Raw genomic sequence first — 19207 nt, 5'->3', positions numbered from 1 at the left:
AACAGGAAAAATAGACCTACTGATTCCACCCAAATTTAGTTATTCATGGGGTCTCTCCAATGATGAGGCCAGTTACTTCTCTGGGTCACTAGGGGTCATGAGGGGGAGGATGGATAAAGGTGTATCAGAAAAGAAGAGGTAGACTTGATCCATTTCTTCCCAGAACAGAAAAAAGAATCTCTTTTATTTGTGGTCCTAGAACATAAGAGCTGGAAAATTCTTAGACGCCATATCCACCAATCTCTAGATGTTCATACAACAAAACTGATACCAGACTGATCTGCCCAAGGTCACAGAGAGATTTAACAACAGGCCTGAAACTATAGCTCAAATCTCTAGGGTACTTTCCATCAATTTCTGCTGCCTCTTCATCTCTCCTCTACCTACTCTCAGACTTTACCTTTGTGGGCAATCCCCCAGTCCCCAAACCTCTTTGTCCCTCTGACCATTATTTTTATCTGAAAACTTCATAGTGAAAACACAAGCACCAAAGTAAAAAGATGCCTTGGCACCTTTTTCCCCCCCACCCCATGAGAATCTTTTGCACTGTGGTTTGTGGAGGAAGCTGACGTTAGCAATGTAGGTGACGTGGTGGTTATCAAGAGAGAACAGTGGCCGTTGAGATAATGTATGTGTCTAAATATGTCAGCAGGTGCAAGAGCTGTCTTGTCCCACTGGGGCTACAGGAAATGTATACACCCAAATATTCGGGTCACAGATAGGTCAGAGAGATAGCATAGTACCAGGGGTCAAACCAACCACAGTGTGGTTTTGATAGACACATAGCCTTCCCAGAGCCAGGGAAACAGAAATGCCCATCTCTAGAAAATGTCTTGAGTGTTCATATGGGCACCCAGAAGGAGAAAACTCATTTAAATGGGAATTTTTGCAGAGTCAAGGGCCATATTTAATTTTAATCTGTGGTCTACTCACTGCCTCTAGAATATATCTTGGACATTACAATTTGTTCTTTTGTTTCTCCAGGCTTTGCATGCATTCTCTTATCCAATAATTATTTGAGGTGAACCCTTTAAGATTCACCTGGAATTCTAAGTCCTTTGGGATGCCTCTGTTGTCCACCCCAGCCCTCAGGGTTCTCTCTCTGCTCTTCACACTGCCTATACTCCCATCTGCTTTGGACACTTACTGCTCTCATGGGTAGGCTTGAACTCACTAACTGGATAACCAAACCAAACATTTGTTTAGCCATTGGTAGCCAATCAAGTTCATGTCTATCTTCATATTTCATTGCCAGAACATTAGGTAGATATTATTATCATTCTCATTGCAAAAGTGACAACATTGAGGGCTCTGAGAGATCGAGAAACTTGCTGGTCACATGGCTGGAAGTGATGGTGCAAGACTCAAAACTCAGCTTTGTCTGGCTGAAATCTTCTACTTTTTCTTTTTAACCACATTATACTTGTCTTTTTATGGACTATGTTTTAGACACTTTTACTGTGAAATATACACTGAAAAAGTGCATAAAGTGCATCTGTATATATAGTTTGTTATAAAGTGAATGTCTGTATAACGAAATAGCCAACACTCCACACACCTCTGTGTATCTTTTTCTAGTATAATCCAGCCCCTCTGGTCCCCCTACAGGTAGCCATTAGCCTGAGTTTCTGTGTATATAAAGCTAAACAAAAAATTAGTTTGCTTGTTTCTGAACTTTATTGGAATGAAATTAAACTATATTCTTTCTGGCCTTGCTTTTCTTTTTTTTTTTTTTTTTTTCCCAACATTTATTTATTTTTGGGACAGAGAGAGAGAGACAGAGCATGAACGGGGGAGGGGCAGAGAGAGAGGGAGACACAGAATCGGAAACAGGCTCCAGGCTCCGAGCCATCAGCCCAGAGCCTGACGCGGGGCTCGAACTCACGGACCGCGAGATCGTGACCTGGCTGAAGTCGGACGCTTAACCGACTGCGCCACCCAGGCGCCCCTGGCCTTGCTTTTCTTGTTTGACATGATATCAGGAATATTTTTCCATGATCACGTGTATAGTTGCAACCTGCTCACTTTCACCACTTTATAATATCCCCTTGCATGAATATAGTAAGAAGAATTCATTCACACTATACTTGTCTTAAACTTCCTTTTTTTCTGTTGATTCTTACACACCGTACCCAACTACATTCTCACTGATTGAATTGTTCCGATGTTTTTCTACTCTAGTTTGATAGTTATAGAAGGACATATTCACTAGGAAACCATCATGGAAATATGGAAATGTTGGATTGTACTTGTGGCCATTTTTGTTTCTAGTGTTATGCTAATTGCTTGGGCTGAGCCTGGCAGAAGATGAAATATATACATTGCCACCATAAAGCAACTTGTTAGTACACAGCAATCACATTATGCCCTACCCTCCAAAACAGAAGTCAGTTTCTGGGGCAGAGGAGGAGAAGAAGAGAGCTACTGAGGTGGCCTAAACAGAACAGATGACTTGGTATCTGAGATCTAGTGAAATCTCTCAGTTTTCATCTATGTGTCTTAGGATCCATATCAATTCAGTTCAAGTTTTCTATTTAAACTGGGAGTTTGGTTTTGTTTGTTTCTCGTTTTTTGTTTTTTTTGTTTTTTTTGTTTTTTTAATGTGGGCTCTGGTTGGGCTCTAGGATGAACTTGAAAAAAGAGTTCCAACTTCTTAATTTGAAATTATGTTACCAAATTAGTAAGAGTCCGTCTTATACTGGGTGCCAGATCTGATAGGCAGTCTTGCTAACTGTGAATGAAGATCGTTTCATTTCTTTCTTTTTTTTTTTTTTTTATCCCATCTGTATACTTCTTATTTTCTTTTCTTACTGCAGTAGCTAGACTTCCAGTGTGATTGTGAAGAGGAGAGATGAGGGGGCACATCTCTGCGTTGTTACTGATCTTAGGGGGAAAGCAACCCATTTATCCCCATTAAATGTGATGTTAGCTGTAGGTTTCTTGTAGATGTTGTATATCAGGTTGATGAAGTTGCCCTCTATTCCTAGTTTGCTGAGCGTTTCCTTTTTTTAAAACCACAAATGGGTGTTGGATTCTGTCAAATGCCTTTTCTGAATCAATTAATATGACTATATGATTTTACTTCTTTAGCCTGGTGATGTGGGTCACATTGACTTTTGGATGTTGAACCAGCCTTGCATACCTGGGATAAATTCTGCTGGATCATGGTATACAATTCTTTTTATACATTGTTGGATTATATTTGTTAATATTTTATTGAGTATTCACCTTGATTGATTTAAGCCCCAGCCGTGAATAAATCATTCCCTTGTTCAAAAGCCTCAACGGCTCTTAATTCCAAGCAAGTAAAATCCAGATTCCTTACCCATTCAATGCCCTCTATAATCTGGCCTCATATTACCCTTCTGTGCTTCCTCTCTCCCACTACTTTCCATGATATACTATTTCTGTAAACATTTTCCTTTCCTTTCTTTCTTTTTTTTTTCAAGCTTTTATTGAAATTCTACTTAGTTAACATATAGTTTCAGGAGTAGAAATTAGTGATTTATCACTTACATAAAACATCTAGTGCACATTACAACAAGTACCCCCTTTAATACCCATCACACATTTAGCCCTTTCCCCTGCCCACCTCCCCTCCAGCAACCCTCGATGTGTTCTCTGTAGTTAAGAGTCTGTTTTATGGCTTGTCTCTCTTTTTTCCCCCATGTTCATCTGTTTTGTTTCTTAAATTGCACATATGACTATCCCTAAACATCTTCTATACTTTCTTATCATCCTGTGCCGAATTATCTTATTCCCTTCATTTGGGACTAGGCATAACATTCAACATTTTCCCACTCCCATTTTTTAAAATCCCATTTTTCTTCAATACCCAGCTCAAATTACATTGGGAATTGTGTCTTTTCATCTCTGTACCTCCTGAAACACAGTGTCTCCTATATAAGGTGCTTAGGAAAGGATCCTGGAATTCAACTTTGCTTCATTTCTCAGAATCTGACTTTCAGTCTTTGTTTTTTGATCTCAGATATTGAGGTCATCTAGTTCAGCAGTTCATGCAAAGTGGTGATCCCCCTCTCTATTATCTCAGAAAAGTCATTTCTGTGATGAAGCATCCACTACCTCATGGCTGGTTCTGTTGCTGGATTTTGTAACTGTGAGAAAGTTTACATGATATTGAGCCAAGTTTTGCCCACTTACGACTTCTGTCATTAGTGTAGCAATCACTAGCTTTCATGAAGTGGTTTCAGGGAGACAGCTTGGTGGAATGGAAAGGGCCTAGGATTTAGCATTGGGTGGTCAGAGTCCACTCTGCTGCGTACTAACTATACTGTCTTGGATGAGTCCAGGGATTTGCCAGTGCCTCTGTTTTCCCATCTTTAAAATGGGGGTAGTGCTACTTTTTGTAGAATTGTCAGAACAACAAAATGTATGTGTGAAATAAATGATGTAAAGCTTCAAGCATAGCAGCTGGAATAAAGTACTCACCAATTCAGCAATTATCGAGCTCCTACAGTACACACAATACTAGGTGTCATGAGGAATCAAACATGTATAAACTTATCCTCCTCACTTAAGGCTAGTTTGAGTTAAATTAAATTTGGTTTCAAATTTGTTGCTCCAGATGAATAACAGGAGAAACTTAGTTCCTTCACTTGCCTGTGGGATGAGGCCAGCTTGGTAGATGAGGATTGTGATTTCTGTTGGGGGCAATGTCATAGTTTCTTGGCATCAGGAATGAATCAGAATTAATTGATCCATGATCAGTTTAATTTAAATTGCCAGTGGCAGGTTTGGAAAGGCCCAACTGTCAGTATGATGCCTGTGTGGAAAGGAAAAAGTGAGACAGACCCTCAGGGTGTTTGGTGAGTTGAGTGAGCTGTGGACAGTTGAGCAAGGGAGGGGGGAGGGACAAGTGAGAATTCCTTAGAACTTTCTTTTCACGTCATCAGAAGACTTTGTGGTGACAAGTGTCTATTTTCATAGACAATAATTCATAGTGATGTCCAAACCTTTTTTTCATTTTAGCATTGGTATATTCTTCCCCCTTCTTTCTCACGCTAGCGTTCTCATTTTTTTTTTTAATGTCTTGTAAAGATAACTGCGTGTGTAGCTCATTTTAGTTAGATCCTGCAGTGTTTCTTGTTTGTTTGTTCGTTTTTTAAATCCATGAGCTGGTATTAAGGTTCTAAGTGTCCTGGGCACTTCATTAAATGTTTTGTGGTCTTCGTGGGCAATTGGTAATGGTTGTTTTGAACATTTCCTAGGCTCATGTGCTAGTGGTCACTCTCTATGACATTTAGCTTTTGGGACCTTGCCACAGGTTGGAAGAGATGCAGAACCAATTCCTGTGGGAAACTTTGCTGCTGGTCTTGGCCCTGTTCTGGGTAGGGGTTCAGTGGATTTTTATGCTGGCTCGAATCCTGATTAGGCTCCATAACTTGGCAAAAGAGGACACTGGCTCCATCCTCCACTTGGCTTATGGCCAGAGCATATTCAGCCGTCCTTTAAGAGGAAAAATAAAGCTTTTGCCTGATAGTATAACTTCAAACTCTGCAGCTATCTTCTTTTCAGTAGCTCATTTTTAAGAAATGTTTATGGAGGATTACTTGAAGGATAAACCATTCGTCTGTTTCTCTATATTCTAAATATTATCCTTGGGTCAAAGGCTACCATCAGGTGTCTGTAGGCTTGGACTGCAATGTCCTGGTCTTTCAAATAATTCAGTCTGATGATTTGAACTTTGGCCTGTGCCATTAATCTATATTGAAGGATAGCCCCTTGAAACCTGCTGTTGTATTCATTATGGGTCATTCTTTTTATTATTACTATTTTTTGGATACTGTTTTTAATTTTATTTTCTTAATATATATCCAAATTAGTTAGCATATAGTGCAACAATGATTTCAGGAGTAGATTCCTTAATGCTGCTTACCCATTTAGCCCATTATGGGTCATTCTTGAAGGTGGAATTCATTCCAAACAACTACCTTTGGGGCAGGGAGAAGATTCTCCCTGATTTCAGTACCAGGATAAGCTATGCTTCATCTAGGCACCTATTTTTATCTTTTAGAAGCCAGGAAACTTGTAACTAATGTTATCCTCTGTATTTGCCCTGGGGAGCGTACTGTCAAATTTGTGGTCCTCTCTCTACCTAGCATTGTGTCTTACTCCTTTGCTTTATCTCTTTTGCCTACTTTATTTTTCCTTCAGGCCAATTTTCTCATTGAAACAAAACTCTCATTGTGTTGTATGGATGTCTGTACCTGGTAACTGGCACAAATCCCTCCATGAGCAGGTCAGGGCAAGTCTAAATCTTTAAAAGACTACTCTCCTTTGACGAAGGTCAGCACAGCATATGGGAAATTCCAGAGGAAAGAGCAAAGGGAGGCACTCTTTAGAGAACAGAGGTCAGCATTTGCTTGCATCTCAGTTCTGCAGAACTCTCATCTGTCATTTGTTGCATGCAGTAAACTCAGGCCGCAAGGTTCGGCTTTCTCAGGAAATCATGGAGATGCTGCAGAAATGAAAGTCTGGGCCCACTGACCAGAAATGCAGTTATACTGGGTGGGTGTTTGGGGCCACAACCAAAACCAAACACACCCTTTGTCAGAACCCCACAGCCCCAGCCTGCCTCACCTCTCGGGTGACCAGCAGCTGCTGTGAATACCCACCTACTCTGCATGGCGGAGTCTTCAGAGTTCCGTGTGTCTGTGTATCTGCCTGCATCTTCGGGCCTCTGATTAATTTCTTTAATTAATCCTTTCACCTGCCAAACAGACAGATGGGCCAGTGAGCTCTGTGTAATCCTGGCAAAGAGGTAGATGACCCCTAGAAGAAGTCATGGACTCCTTAAGGTGAGAATGTCTTCCTCAGCCATCGCCTCTTTCCTTGAGATGCCCTCCCTCCTGTGCTCTGTGCCCATCACTCAGGCCGTTGTAGGCTATGCTCTGCATATGTGTGCTATGGCGTCCTTCAAGCTCACTCAAGTTCTTTAAGTTCAGTCCACACCACTAACAGCCCCCCACACCTGGCATTATTCCGGACTTAGGTCTGGAGCATGCTTGGCCCTTAAATTCTGCTGTCCCTGTGGCTAGGCCATTTCATTTGTCCATGGCTCTACTCTAACTAGATTTGAAACTTCTAGAGGGCAGCATGTATACCCAGACCTTGATCTTCTATTTCTCACAGACATTAACGTGGTTCGAAGCACCAGTAGGTACTCAAAAATGTCTCCTCCTCTCCTCCTGCTGTTCCACATCGTCCTCTTCTCTTCCTCCTGTTTCTCCTTCTGCTTGTGGGTCTCTCTCTGTAGGGACGGTTCTGCTGTGGTAACATGTAATTCCCAAATCTCAGTGGCTTATAAAACATAGGTTTGTTTCTGCGTCATGAAGGCCACTCTGGCTCTGCCCCATGTGTCTTCTCTTCTAGGAACCCTGCTGAAGGGGTGCCCTGATTTGAGATGAGCCATGGCTGTAGGAAAGAGTGAGAGAGAACTGGAAGAAATTCCCATTGTCCTTAAGGCTTCTGTCCTTCCCGTTCACATCTCATTGTCCCAAGCCACGTCATGCGGCCCAACCTGACTTAGGTGGAGACTGTGAACTCCACCTGCAGGAAGGCAATGGTGGGATGTATGATCAATTTTCAAGGAAGGGAGCCAACAGTTGGGCACGATGAGACATTTTACCATAGACTCCTTCTAGGTGCCTGGCCCTCCTGGGAGCATCACATAAAGCATGTATGACTATCTCCAGGCACAGTAGTTTTATGGCATGTGACAATTTTAGACCTGTTTTTTTTAAGTTTATTTATTTATTTTGAGAGAGAGAGAGAGCGAGCAAGCAGGAGTGGGGGCAGAGAGAGAGAATTCCAAGCAGGCTCTGCACTGTCAGCGCAGATCCTGATGCGGGGCTGGAACTGTGAGATCATGACCTGTGCTGAAACCAAGAGTCAGATGCTTAACCGACTGAGCCACCCAGGCACCTCAGCCCTGTTTTATAACAAGGAAACAGAGGCTCAAGTAATTTATTTAAGCAGCTCTGAAATGAATGAATGAATGAATGAGTGTCCACATTACTTTCAGCTTTTCTTGGCAACTGCTAATGCCCAGGTCCCATCAGCACTTTTCTTCTCCAGATGAGGCTACCATTATCACTCTTACAGTTCTCCGTGTGATCCTGTAGAAGAGCACCCCATAGGTCTCAGGATGTTATTTGTTATCTCTCCAGATTAAGTTATTTTCATTTCAGTGGGGATTTCTAAAGATGCCTCAGTCCCCAGTGGTGAGTCTAGTGGTGGAAACTTCAAGTACTAGCCACATGTAAGACTAAGGGAAGCTTATTGATAATATCTGTTAAGCCTCTCTCTCTCTCTCTTTTTTAATGTTTGTATTTAAATTCCAACTAGTTAACATACAGTGTAATATCAGTTTCAGGTATATAATATAGTGATTCAACACTTCCATACAACACCCAGTACTCATCACATCAAGTACACTTCTTAATCCCTATCACCTATTTCACCCATCCCCCCACCCTGCTCCCCTCCGGGAACCATGAGTTCATTCTCTATTATAGTTAAGAGTCTGTTTCTTGGTTTGTACCCCCTCTTTTTTTCCTCTTTCCTCATTTGTTTCTTAAATTCTACATATGAGTGAAATCATCGTATTTGTCTTTCTCTGACTGACTTATCGCACTTAGCATAATATTCTCTAGCTCCATTCACATTGTTGCAAGTGGCAAGATTTCATTCTTTTTTAATGGCTGAATAATATTTCATTGTGTGTGTGTGCGTGTGCATGTAAGGCCTCTTCTTTATTCATTCATCAGTCGATGGACCCTGGGCTGTTTCCATAATTTGACTATTGTAGATAATGCTGCTATAAAGATCAGGGCGCATGTATCCCATTGAATTAGTGTTTTTGTATTCTTTGGAAAAATATCCAGTACTGCAATTGCTTGATGGTAGGGTAGTTCTATTTTTAACTTTTTTAGGAAATTTCATACTGTTTTCCATTGTGGCTGCACCCATTTGCATTCCCACCACAAGGGGATTCTCCTTTCCCCACATCCTTGCTAACACCTGTTGGTTCTGGCGTTGTTATTAGCCATTCTGACATGTGTGAGCTATTATTTCATTGTGGTTTTGATTGGCATTTCCCTGATGATCAATGATACTGAGCATCTTTTCATGTCTCCATTGGCTATCTGTATGTCTTCTTTGGAAAAATGTCTATTCATGTCTTCTCATTTTTCCTCTCTCTCTCTCTCTCTCTCTCTCTCTCTCTCTCTCTTTAAAGCTTATTTTATTTTGAGAGAGATGGAGAGCAAGCAGGGGTGGGACAGAGAGAGAGGGAGACAGAACTCCAAACAGGCCCTGCCTCATCAGCAGAGCCCAATGCAGGGCTCAAATTCATGAACTGCGAGATCATGACCTGAGCTGAAATCAAGAGTCAGACTCTTAACCAACTGAGCCACCCAGGCACCCCAAAAAGGTGATTTTATTAAAGCATAGGGACAGGACCCGTGGGCAGGGAGAGCTGCCTCATTTTTCCTCTCTTAATAAATGTTCCTAATTGCTGGTCTCAAATAATTAATGGGTCTTGACTTGAAAGCATTTTCATGGGTGATCAAAGATGTATTTTAAAACATGAAATAAAATGGGGTGAAGAGTATCAGATTGCATCACGTACAATAAGGCTAAGTTTCATCAAACTACTGTCTCTATTATGTATGTGTATGTGTTATATGTATGCAGAAGTGCAATGTAAAACGTATTTTTTGTTGTTGTTGAGTTTACATCAAAAAAGCTTTGAAAGCCATTGCTTTAAACAATGTCTTTTTCAGTTGATTCACTGGGTCTATCCTGAGATCCAGTTCAATGAATATCCTTCAAGGCCAAAGTTCACCTTCATTGTGCTGTTTCACCATGGAGGTCTAACCTGGATGACAAGGATGGCTTCTCCCTCTCTTCCAGGTGTCCAGACCCCAACCTACAACTAGGGTGCTGTAGGCTTCTAGAAAAAGATGTGTTTATTAGGTTACCTTACATCTGCAAGAATGAAGTGGTTGATCAAGACACTCCTTAAAAAAATTTTTTTTAAGTTTTTTTTATTTTTGAGAGAGACAGAGCATGAGGATGGGAGGGGAAGAGAGAGAGGGAGACACAGAATCCAAAGCAGGCTCCAGGCTCTGCGCTGTCAGCACAGAGCCTGACACGGGGTTCGAGCCCATGAACTATGAGATCATGACCTGAGCCAAAGTCAGATGCTAAACCAGGCACCCCTGATCAAGATACTCTTTAAGGCCACTTTCAGCTCTATGATTCCACAATCCTACATGTTTTGTTGCAGAAAAGGGCAATCCACCACAATGTTATGGTTTGATAATGTGGAACCCAAAACATTTTGTATCTTTTGGACTGTGACCTCCTACCTCACTCCTATGTCTGTGTCACCAGATGTTTTCAAATACCCAAATGTTTGCCAATTCATAGGGATAGTGGACATTTGTTGTTTTTGTCTAACCCCCTTTCCTTCCAGTTCTGCTCTTACTCTCTGTTAACCACATTGAACCCTGACAAGTAGACAATGGATAAGTGTGTGGCCCAAACAAAGCCAGCCAGAAACTTTCCTTGAGGTCTTTCTCTGATGAAGCGGAGATAATTTTCTCTTGTTCTGGACTCCTAGATGGACACTCAGAATGATGTTAAGCCCAGGGCCTGATGTGCCTCTCCTGTCCCCCATCTCCACGAGGAGGTTGTATGCAGTAGAGGATGAGGGCCACACTCAGAGAATGGATACGTGGTGGTAGCTTGAGAGTGAAAGACGGACTCATCAGAGCATCCTGGGTTGAAGATAACATGGTTTGAGCTCTTGGATCCATCTGACCTCCTGCCAGACCTATGTCCTTTTTCTGTGTCACATGTACCAACGTATTTCTCTTTTGGGTGTAAACTAGTTTCAGTTTGGTCTCTGTCCCTTGCATCAGAAGGAGTCCAGATCAAACAGTGGATTACAACATTTGGGTGATTTTCTAAAAATATCACTTTTGATCCAATCTGTTCACATGGCTTTCGTTAAAAACCCTCCCTTCTTTCCAAAAGTGTTGAAGCACAAAACATGTGCTCTAAACAATGTTAGATCTAGATAATAATGACTGCAACTGCTGTGTGTAGCAAGTTGTGCTTCAGTGTTTTTTTCCGACATTTGCTTAGTGCAAAAAATAACGTGACATGGCTCAAGAGAACCTTCCGGAGAGTAAGATTTATCTCTATTTCTGCCAAAGTAGTTTTTCTGTTTTCCATCTTTTCACGTAGTGTTCCCTGCTATGCAAGATAGTATTCCATGATGAAAATCATGGTGTACTCCAAGTTTAGATTTCTATTTTTTTCTCTTAACATAAAATAGAGTCTTCATATCAATCATGATTTCTGTATAACAGAGTTTCTCAACCTCTGCCCTATTGACATTTGGGGGCCTGTCCTATGCATTGTGGCCAGTTTAGCCACTCCTCTGGCTAGAGGGGTGCCCTTAGGTACCTATAGAACTCATTCCCTTCCCTCTCTCCCATTAGGACCACCAAAAATGTCTTCAGACACTGCCAAATGTCCCTGGGCGGGGGAAAAATTGTTTCCAGTTGAGAACCATTGCTCTACATTAGTCCTTTGACTCCACACCATGGTCTTCTTAAGTAGGCTCCTATGTTTGGACGTTGAGATTACTCCCAATGAATTGCTGTTACAAATAATGCAGCAATGTATCCCCTGGGCATGCACCTTTTTCTATTACAAAACTGATTTCCTGAAAAGAAATTCATCAAGATCAAGTCGTAAGAACACTTTTAGGGAGCTTTCAACTTGATCTTCAAAATACTTCCACTAGTGTGTACTTTCCTGTAGGAGGTACAATGTTAATTAATGAATGTAATTCTTTCCCTGCCATCTTGCTAGTATAGAGTCGAATATGTTGCAATTTCAGCTTCATGTGGTAAATGGAATCTAGAATTTGGAGTTAGCCTGGTCTGGACCCAAACCTAACATTAGCACTGACAACAAGTTGACCTCGGGTAGTTTCCTCATCTTTCAGCCCCTATGTCTCATTTGTAAAATGTGCTCAAAAACAACTATTTACTGTCTTTGCCTTTTATCACCTTGGATTCTTGAAGTACCTCTGCCTATGAGTAGTATGCACTGAAAAATATCATTTCTGTTTTACAAAGGCCATAAAGGGGCAGGACTTTACCATGATCAGACCTGTGCTTCCGAGGTGGAGGTTTATTGCATCCGTCAGTTTCCTGCTTCATTTCAGCCATCTGTATGTGCTATGCCGGGTGCCTGCCCTCCTGTAGGCTGTGGGGCCCGCAGAGAAAGGGGTGGGAGGGGTCACTGTCAGACACCTGAGATTATAGGGATGGTAGGCAGAAACAGCAAAGCCAGGGGCTAAATGGGGCAGAAGCCTTTGGTAAGAGCTATGGGTGTGCCCAGGAGGATGGGAGCACCAGGGGCCATAGGGCAGGGGTGGAAGGCTTTATGGGGACCTGGGATGGGCTGCAGGTAAGAGGTATGCTATGGAGACAGAGGAGGACACACAGAGATGGAAATGGGTGTGGCAGTTAGTGGGGACAGCTAGAAGCCAAGAAGGGCCAGGAGCCTGAGCCAGCACAGAGGGGAGGATGAGTGTCCTTGGAGCCAGTGGGACGGGGTGGTAAAGAGGGGGCAGGTAGGGTAGAGCTCGGGGCGAATCAGGACAAGGCGATATAACTGGCCCTGTCCTGTCCTGCTCCTGCTGTTTGGGTGGGTTGGACCAGGTATTTCCAAAGGAATTGCTGAGCGGACCAGAAATCTGGTTTGAGCCCCTAACAGCAGGACTCTTCTTGATGAAAGTGCCAGAAATACGATGTGTGCAACTTTCAGTAAAAAGAAGATACTATTGGTGGTTCCTCAAAAAGTTGAAAAGAATTCCTGTATGACTCAGCAATTCTAGCCCAAAGTGTATGCCCATCCCCCAAATGAAAATAGATTCAAAAACTTGCACGTGCACACTCGTGGCAGCACTACCCACAGTAGCCAAAAGGTGGGGACGACTCAAACGTCCACCAGTGGGTGACTGGATAAACCAAATGTGGTATATGCATACCATGGAATATGGTCCAGCCACAAAATGAAATTCTGATACAGGCTTCAAGGATGAAACTTGAAGACCTTATGCTCAGTGAAGAAGCCAGAGACAAAAGTCAACATGTTGTAGGTCTGTTTATAGGAAATGTCCACAACAGGTAAATCCATAGAGGCAGAAAACAGACTAGTGGTTGCTAGGGGGCAGCAGGGAGGATAGAGAGTGACTGCTTAATGGTATGGGGTTTTCTCTTGGGATGATGCAAGTGTGTTTGGAATGAGCAGTAGTGGTTGCACAACACTGTAAGTGTGCTAAATGCCACTAAATTGTTCTTTCTTTTCTTTTTCTTTTCTTCCTTTCTCTTTTTCTCTTTCTTTCCTTCTCTCTCTCTCTCTCTCTCTCTCTCTCTCTCTCTCTCTTTCCCTCCCTCTTTCCCTTCCTTCCTTCCTTTTTGAGAGAGTATGTGCGAGTTGGGTAGAGAGGCAGAGGGAGAGAATCTTAAGCAGTCTCCATGCTCAGCACGGAGCTCAACCTCAGGCCCATAGGATCATGACCTGAGCCAAAATCAAGAATCGGGACACTCCGTGGACTGAGCCACCCAGGGGTCCTTAAATTGTACACTTTAAAGTGGTTGCTTTTATGCCGTGTGAATTTCACCTCCTTAAGAGTCACTCCCATAGCCTCAGGAAGGGCAGGCTCATGGCTGGTCCTCAGGAACAGCCGGAAGCAGGGGGTTCCAAGGCCTCTAGGAGGTTTCTCTCTGTGGTTCTCTGTGTGTCTGTGTCATGCTCACTCTTCATGGAGGAAATGTGGCAGCGGACAGTTCCAGGGTGCCCTGAGCACACAGCCTCCCAGCTTCTCCAGCTTTATGACAGCGTTCCCTTATTGGCCCAGCACTGACCAACGGCCCGGTCCTGTGTCCTTCAAATGCAGCAGAGATAGGGTCAAAAGAGCCTTGGGGGAGTGGAGGAACAGAGGGAGCCAGCAACGGTGCTGTAAGGTCAGCTCTGGGGCCCACGCATAGATTAGATTTCCAAGGGAGCATTAAAAGGTCTCACCAAACTAAGTCCACCTTGCAAATGTAATGTGAAGGTTCAGAGTAAATGTCCCCTTTCACCTTTCTGAGGAGCAGCGCCCTTCCTCAGCCTGTGCGCAGTATACGTCCTGATTCTCCGTACTCTCTCTCACTGGTAGGACCTAACTAGGGCTCCTGCCTCTGCTGTCACCTCTCTATAGTTTGTTTTCCACAAAGCACCAGCCCTTAAAAGGCCAATCAGATCACGTCACACCTTTCCCTAAACCCATCGATGCCTTCCTACTGCATTTAAAATAAATGCAAACCTTCTTCTGGATGGTACCTCAGTGGCTCTCAACACTGCCTACACTTTAGAATCACCTGGAGTGGTTTTTAAAAGTCCTGATTCTTGGCTTTCCATAGACTAATTGAATAGGAACCTCAAAGTGAGCACATGGGCAGCTGGGCATGAATATTTTCTACAAGCTGTAGAGCTGTTTCTCTATTGCAGTCAGAATTGAGAGCTACTGCCCCACATGGTCTGGTCGCTGGCTACCTGCCTCCCTGAAGTCTCCCTTATCACTATTTCCTTCATTCCAACACTCCTGCCACATTGGCTTTCTTTCTGCTGCGCAAGCTCAGACAAGTTCATCCTGACCGCAGGGCATTTGCACTGACTCGTTGGCTTGGAATGCCTCACGCTCATGTCTTCCCTTGACTGGCTCCTTTTTGCTTTGGCAGATCTGTGCTCGGATTTCACCTTCTGACCCTCTGCCTGTTTTATCTGAAGTTGTTTCTACCTTTTCCTCTTCAGTTGCTTTCTGTCAGGTTACTCTGTTTCCCCTTTTTCACAGCACTTGTTACCAGCTGAAGTAAACTTAAAAGGAAATCTGTCCATGCCCTGTGTCTCCCATGGAAATGTCAATTTCATGAGAAAAGGGGCCTTTCATGATTTATCCTCAGAATCTATAACTGTGCCTGACATTTAGTGTATGGCTGAACCCTTGCATCTCAAATTCCACATCGTGTAGACATGGGCTATCTACATGGCTATTGAGCACTTGATATACGGCTAGTTCGAATAGAGATTAAAAGTAAAATACACACTAAATGTTAAAGTCTTAGTGTGAAAGAATGTAAAGTACCTTATTAATAGTTGATCATTTCAATACATAATAAGTTTTTAATGTTTCTGATAAACTGAGTTAATTAAAACATTGAAATTAATCTCACCCGTTTCTTTTTACTTTTTGTAATGTGGTTATTAGAGAACATTACATTATACTCAGTTCAGATTAGGTTTCTATTGGCCCACTAAGGAGTTGGGCCAATAAGACACTTTGTCCAGGGTTCATCTCCACTGGCCCCCACAATTTCATAGCCCTGCACTTGGAGTTCTGGTTCCAAGAAGCCTCGTGGGTTTCTGGTTTCTGCGTACAACATCCATGGAGCTGCCAGGCTAAGGACATTTATCACCTTGGCTTGAGCCCCCTCCCTTGCCTCTGGTGTTTCCTCCCTTTCTCACTGTTAGTCCCTCATTATACTCTTTTGAATTTTTCCTGTAATCTTTTCTATCAAAATCAATGCTATGCTACTTGGCAATCGTGTTTTCTGTTTTTCATTATATCTTTAGTCATCTTTATAAAGTTCATTTATTTTGAGAGAGTGCGCATGAGCGGGGGAGGGACAGAGAGAGAGGGAGAGAGCATCCCAAGCAGGCTCCACGATGTCAGCTCAGAGCCTGACAGGGGTTCGAACTTATGAACTATGAAATCATGACCTGGGGCTGAAATCAAGAGTTGGACGCTTAACCGACTGAGCCACCCAGGCGTCCCTTCTGTCTTTAAAAGGGCCACAAAAAACTATTCAAAAAAGAACCAGAGTTGTGAGCTGGATGGGACTGTAGGGAAAATTTTATAAATTATGAGACTTGACTTCAACGAGGCTTCACTTAAGGTCACCAGGGAGATCATCAGGGAGTCCAGACTCAAGTGCAGAGGTCAGTAAGGTGTGTAAAATAAGAAGTGATGTATGAGCTGCAGCCCCTGTGCTCTGGAGACCTTCAGTACAGGTGGACAGGCAGGTGTGAACAGATGAGGACATAATAATACACTTGCTCCAGGACATGAGAAGGAGGGGGCTTGCTGGGGATCCAAGGGTTGGGGCTGGTGCACAAGGGGGATTCATAACAGGAGGGAGCTCAGGAGATGGAAGACATCTACTTAAAGAGACCGGTTTGGCTCCTTCCCAAGCCCCGTTGTGACCCAGGCCACAGGATTATGGTTTGCCTAGACTTAGACAATTTTCTGAGGGAGTCCATCATCTTTGTGTCCAGGGGTTTCTGAGGATATGAACCAAGGCTTTAAAATCCTTACTTTGTCAGTCTGATGGGACTTCTAAGTCTATGAAAAACCATGAAATAAACCCATTCACTCATTCATTCATTCTCCAAGGACACTTGGAGAACCTGCTATGTGTTGGACACTGTGCACACAGAGTTGACTGAGACATGGTCATGTGGTACCACAAGGGAGGTCGTCTGAGGACAAGGTGAGGGATGGAAAGAACCCGGGTCTTCAGTGGTTGTCTGAATGAGCCAGTCCTGCACTTTGCTCTGTGTCTGGATCTTCTTATTTTAAGGCATTGTTAGTCAAGCTTCCTTGTTGCTTAAGCTGAAGCTGTCCTGATGGGACCAGTGTTTCTCTGGTGACATTTTTACCCCTGGCTGTGTCCCTAGGAGCCTTCTTCATCTCTCTTGTAGATCCTCATCGCTCTGAGGGAGATAAGCTATAAAAGGTACAGAATTAAGTGAGAAAGATGAAAAGACATGGTTTTCTGTGGGACATTCACTTTTCATTGACTTCTTTCCTACCTTCCAGCTCACCAGCATCACCATTCCTCGTGTCCTTTTAATCCAGCTTAGACACTCCCACCTGTCATTGCAGAACCCTGAAACCCCACCTGGGTCAGTTTTACTGGCCACTGTCTTTGTACACTCATGCTTTCCAATCTCAAGTAGACTCTTGGGACTGGTCAGCAGTTGTACTACATTTCTCTTGTCAACTCATTCTCTCACATCCCACAAGGGCTACTTTTAAAACCCTTTATTTTTGCAAAATTCCATTTCACTCTTCAGCATCTCTGATATTGCTAGGAAAATTCAATTCCCACGCCAAATCTACAAACCAATTAGTATTTTTACCCCCCCCTTTCCCTTTCTATTCTTATAAACAAGGTGCTCCCTTTTCTTTCTAAAGCCATCCATTCCTCTTTGCTTGGCTTTTACCCCTTGCACCAATTATCAATCATTTCTCACTTTTGTAAGCATTTTTAATTTTCTCCTATCTTAAGAAAAAAAAAAAAAAACCAAGCCCTCCTTCCTTGATCCCATGACCTATTATAGCTATCACCCTATTTTTTACCCTCCCCCCGCCCCCATACAACCAAACCTCTTGCAAGAGTTGTCTGCCCTTGTTGCAAGACTGTTGGGATTTTGAGCCAACTGCTTCGGTTGGGCTCCCCTCTTTCTTGGCCTGAGGCACTGACTAGGCCCAAGGGCAGAACATGATGGCTGTAGGACAGCCTTGCTTGCACTCTCCTCCCTCCTGCCTTCACTGCTGCTCTTCATGGAGATGCAGATGTACAGCCCTCAGCTGGGCTCCACCGAGTGACTCACCATCCAGGGCACCCTGCTGGGCTCTGGCCTTTTCATCTTCTCTCTTACTGCCTTCAGTAATCTGGAAAATCTTGTCTTTGGCAAAGATTCCAAGCAAAGATCTTCCCTGAGATTCTTCTCTGCCTCCTGTTGGCTCTCTCTGCATCTAGCCTCATCCACCGAGTCTGCGTCACCACCTGCTTCATCTTCTCCAGGGTTGGCCTGTGCTACGTCAACAAGATCTTCTCCACTGTGTATCAGGCAACAGCTCCAGGGCTCACACCGGCCAAGGTCACTAGGAAGGGCAAAAAGAGAAACTGAACTTGAATGTCCAATAAAGTTGATTCTTTGTTTAAAAAAAAAGATTGTTGGGATTTTGACTGGGATTGCATTGAATCTATAGATCAATATGGGGAGAAATAATCTTTTCAATATTGTCATCAAACCACGAATGTGGTAAAACCTTTCCTTTGTTTTCACCTTTAATTTTTCTATTTTATACTTTACTGTGTGGAAGTCTTACTGTGTGGAACTTGTGTTGCATCCCAGAAATTTCATATTTCTTCTTGCTACTGGATATGGTATTTAAAATTTTTTATTTTCTGTTTCTTGCTTATATATAGAAATATAGATGAAACTTGTTTGTTGACTCTGTGGCAGCATTCTTGCCCAATTTACTTATAAATTGCAATGATATGTCTGTAGATGCCTTTGGATTTTTTCGTGTACACAATTATATCATCTGCAAATAATATTTCTTGTTTTCCAGTCATTACTGACTTACGTACTTGCTTAGTACCTCCAGTGCAATGGTGACTCGGAATAGTGATAGTGTGAAAACTTGACTCATGTTTTACTTTTTAAAATGGAAGTATAGTTGACACACAGTATTATATTAGTTTCAGGTGTATGACATAGTGATTCAACATTTATATACATTATGAAATGATCACCATAATATGTCTAGTTACCATCTATCATCATACATACTTAGTACAATACTATTGACTATATTTTCTTTACATGCCCATGACTTATAACTGGACGTTTTTACCTCTTAACCCCCTTCACCTATTTTGCCCATCCCTCTACCACTTTCCCCTCTTGCAACCACTGGTGTGTTATCTATGTGACTCTGTTTCTGTTTTATTCATTTGTTTTGTTTTTTTGTATCCCCCATATAAGTGAAATCATAATGGTGTTTGTCTTTCTCTGACTTATCTCACTTAGCATAATACCCTTCATGTCCATCCATGTTGTTGCAAATGGTAAAATTTTATTATTTTATGGCTGAGTAATGTGTATGTATGTATGCATATGTGTATATGTATGTGTGTGTGTGTGTGTATATATATATATATATATATATATATATAAGCAAATCTTTGTGTGTGTGTGTGTATAGCAAATCTTTATCCATCTGTCAGTGGACACTTAAGTTACTTCCATATCTTGGTTATTG

General features: G+C 42.5%; 1 pseudogene; it reads left to right on the top strand.

Annotated features, from left to right (window-relative positions):
- Window positions 1-16599: 16599 nt before the first annotated feature.
- Window positions 16600-18066, top strand: LOC116738014 (annotated as a pseudogene).
- Window positions 18067-19207: the final 1141 nt, after the last annotated feature.

The sequence above is a fragment of the Lynx canadensis genome, chromosome A3 (assembly GCF_007474595.2).
Source record: "Lynx canadensis isolate LIC74 chromosome A3, mLynCan4.pri.v2, whole genome shotgun sequence".
Taxonomy (NCBI): Eukaryota; Metazoa; Chordata; class Mammalia; order Carnivora; family Felidae; genus Lynx; species Lynx canadensis.
This window is presented reverse-complemented; position numbering and strand designations above follow the sequence as displayed.